This window comes from Rhagoletis pomonella, unplaced genomic scaffold (assembly GCF_013731165.1).
Source record: "Rhagoletis pomonella isolate Grant_MI unplaced genomic scaffold, Rhpom_1.0 Rhpom_scaffold_00002, whole genome shotgun sequence".
Lineage (NCBI taxonomy): Eukaryota > Metazoa > Arthropoda > Insecta > Diptera > Tephritidae > Rhagoletis > Rhagoletis pomonella.
Window position 1 is genome coordinate 105529467 of NW_023458556.1, and position 4331 is coordinate 105533797.

Below are 4331 nucleotides of genomic sequence, written 5' to 3' on the forward strand. Positions count from 1 at the left end.
GATATAAGGCTCTGTTTTAATAGTTCAAACGCTGTTATTGCCCCGTCTGTCATATTGAATTTCTTTATCTTGTCCTTGGTTAAGCACTCGTGTTGTGGTGCTGCAATCGTCGCATAATTATGGATGAACCTCCGATACCATCCTGTCATGCCCAAGAAACGCCTGAGTTGCTTTGGGGTTTTTGGTTGGGGGAATTCCTTCATAGCTGCTACCTTGCTGGAATCTGTGCGAATACAGCCGTCACCCAACACGTATCCCAAGTAGCGTACCTCTCTGTAGCAGAATTTGATCTTTTCGACGTTTATGGTTAGTTTGGCGTCCCGTAAACACCGAGCGACCCTTTCCAATAAAGACACATGCGATTCAAAATCTACGGAATATACTAAGAGGTCATCTAGGTATACAAATACACAATCACGAAGAGCAGCCGGTATGACTTTGTCCATTAAACGACACATGCGTTGCGCGGCGTTGCAGAGCCCAAATGGCATTACCATGAATTGGTACAAGGGTTTACCCGGGACGGTAAATGCGGTCTTCTCCCTCGACTTTTCCTCAAGTGGTATCTGCCAGAATGCATCTTTTAAGTCGATGGCAGATATAAAACGCGTGTTTTGTAACCTACTAAGAATGCCATCAATGTGTGGCAGAGGGTAGGCGTCTTTAATGGTACGTTCATTTACCTTTCTGGCATCTAGGCAAAGCCTATTTGTCGTGCCTTTGATAACTAGTGAGACAGGAGAGCTCCAGCTGCTGTTACTCTCCTCAATGACCCCCATACCTAGCATCCTATCCAACTCCGCGTATACCAATTTTTGAATTGCTGGTGAGATCGGATAATGCCTCTATTTCACGGGCAAATTTTCATTGGTTACTTCGATTACATGTTCTTCAACATCTGTACGGCCTAACCCTAGCACTGAGAAAGAGGGAAACAATGCCTTGGTCTTTTCCATAATCTCGTCTTGGTCTGGAGTTAACGTATGCTGCACGGCTTCGAAGGAGAGGTCACCTTCGGCGGACACGAGCTCTGAGACGGTCTTGGCGCAACTACTTTTATTCGCGCCTCTAGTTACAACATCCATTTTGAAGGCATGCCAAAAATCTACCCCCAGATACACTTCTTGGGTCAAGTCTGGCACTATTAAGAACTCCAGTTTTCTTATTTTACCATCCCATGTGATTGGGAGTGATATTACCCCATCTACAGGAGTTTCCCCGCCGTTCGCTGTGCGAATGTTTTGGCCGGAGATATGCGTTATCTCACTTTCCCTACCTTCTAGAATTTTCATAGCGCCTTTTCCTAAGCAACTTGCGCATGCCCCCGAGTCCAGCAAAGCTAACACTTCATGCCCATTGATACTGATTTGTGCAAAAAAACGATTGTCGCCTTTCACGGTAACTATGGTTGCTACTATCTTCTTTTGTATTCTTTTCATGTTACGTTGTTTTTCGCGCATCTTTTGTATCTTTTTATAATTTCTGTTTCGTTTTTTCTTAGTTAAAGCTTCCATAAAAATACGTCTTCTTGCTTCTTCATATTTAATTTTTCGCCTATGTAAACTTTCTTCGATACCTTTAAATTCACTATTTTTCGCTTCATTTTCTTTTTGATTATTTTCACGTTTAAGGATTTTAATTTCTACCTTGGATTTTAATTTCGTATCTACACTTCCGGATTTCGATTCTGGACAGAGACCCCGGTCATCTCGTCCAAAGCCTTGTTTCCCGCCTCTGGTTTGAAAACGCAGAAGGAGGAATCCCCGCCACAGGCAAAACATTTCATTAAGTGGAAGGACGACTTACACTTGCTGTCCTTTGCTGCTTCTGCCGGGTTTTTAATATAAAAATCCACCGGCATTCCGCAAGCAAAGCACAGCATGAGGTGGATGGGAGATGCGCAAAAGGATTGGATGGGTGCACTGGAAACATTAGACGTATTACTCACAACAGGATTAGGATTAAAAGGTGGAGCTTTAGGTTTGATCACTTCGCGGTGTGGGACGTTATTGGGCATATGTTTTTGAGGAACCAGGTGGTTTCTACTTTCCTTGTTCAGCGCAGATACTTCGATTTCACCCTTTTGACTCCAATCTTCCGACCAGTCTGTACTTTTGGAGTCTAATTCGCTGATTGCCTTAACTCTTGACCTATTCTCTTTGATCAACTTCTCCGCACGCTTACATTCCCGTTTCAACTCTGCCAAAGTCGTGAGCTTCGAAGAAAACGTGAGGTTGGCTAAATAGGGTTTGAGGTTCCCCTTTACAATTTGTACGAGTTCGTCCTCTGGTATTTTCCGCCTCAGTCTAAATGTCAGGTCGTGAACGTCCGAGTAAAAGTCCTCAAAAGTCTCTTGGGAAAGCTGTTTCCGCTCCATAATTTCCCGAATGACTTCGTAGCCAGATTCCGCGGATTTATATTGCGCGAGGAGTTCTGTCTTCCATCCAAAGTAGTCGAATCCGTCATCGTCCGCGTGGTCTTCTAAAACCTGCCAGTACCACTTTAGGGCCTGGCCAGTCACCAAGCATTGAAAGTCTGTAAAGAGCTGTTCATAGGGGAGCTGATGTTGTGTTCGCATCCTCTCTAGACGGAACACGAAGCTTTCGACTGTCATGCCTTTTGTGGTACCATCAAATTTTAGATGCCACTTGTCCAAGTCTACCTTCTTTCTTTCTGTATGTCTGTCTTGTCTCTCCGTCCGCTGTCCTTCAATAATGGTTTCTTCGGTCTTCATGACTATTGCGATTGCCTGGAGTGGAAGTAGATGCCGGTTGAGGGGGTGCCGTTGGAGCTTGCATTGAGGCTTCTACGTCGCCTACACGATTGCTTAAATGTGATACGTCGGACCTCATCTTCCTAACTTCGGACATACAATCAGCCATGACAGCATTTTGCTGTGCCATCATTTGCTCCAGCTGGTCCATGCGGCTGGGGGCTGGCTGTAGATTTCTTGCCATTGATCCAACATCTTCTTGTCTTGGCGCCCCTCCAACTGCTCCTTCTTCCACTAACTCAGGCTCCGACATTTCGAGAACCCTATCCAGCTTCGAAAAGCTTAGCGAGCTGTCTGTATTATTCAGTTGAATGTAGGACCTACCAAATACTCTGGCAGTACAGCGGTTCAGATAATCAGTGGGTACGAAGTCCACTGGCCGTTCGATTCCCGTATCTATCTGAGTGAACAAAGAACCTACCACCTGGTTCTCTAGTGCCCTTGCTAAACTACGCGTTACTGGTCTATTGTGCGTAAGAATACCTAGTCCAGCCCTTGGTAGCTCTGCAGTGTTTCTAGGCGCCTCCATGCACCTTCCACGCACAAAACAAAAAAAAAATTTACCTTACCCGATAAAAAAACTGAATATACAACTAATAAATTCTATCGCGCCTAAATTTGTTTGCGTAGCATTAAAAACAATTCAATTAATTTTTGGCTTCTCACCCTTATGTGTAGGTATATTTATAATAAAATGCCTAAAAAAATATATATATTTCAAATGATAATATTATTCAAAAAAATGTATATGATAACAATAATTCAAAAATAAAGCATATACGTATGTACAAATGAAAGTGGAATATTCATGCAAAGACTATAATCCGTAATACTACCGAAGTAAAAGAGGCAGGGCAATACAAAAATTCAAAAAAAACTTCAAGGTTCGTATATAATATAAGAAAAATCGAAAAGGAAATGAAAGGTGTAAAGGGAGAGAAAAAAAATATATCAATAAATATCTTTGATATGGTTTATAGGTATATGACTTATGTGGATTTTGGATGTGTATAGCCTATAAGAATTCTTCAATTTCTAATTAAAAAAAAATGCCAAAATTAAATGCTCCTTTCCTTTTTTTTTTTTTTTGTTTTACCTAGGTATATATGTATCTCAATAAAAAAAGTTATCGTTGGTGTTATACGGTGTTGACCTCGTTTGGCGGATTATGTGAGCGTTGTTGACCTGTCATGTATGAATGTCGGTTGCTGTCCAAAGTCGAAGTCTCTAATACCCATCTATGTTTTGGATCGCCACTACAACAGTCAAACCTGAATCTAAATTGCCGGAGGCGAATCCAAAATTTGCTAATTAATTTACCCCACACCCCAACATGGAAAACGTCCAAGCACCTCACATCAGTTAGATGCAGGATCCACGTGATGGTAGCGCTGGACAACTTCCATATCCAAAAATACATTTGAATTCAATTAAATAAAAATGTTGTACAGATCCTCCCGAAAAATCTCTTTTGCAGGATGTTGTAATCCGCTAAGGCATCTTTCGGAGTGGAACCCGTACCGCCCCCATGTTTTCCAGCTAGCGCATTTACCTTAGG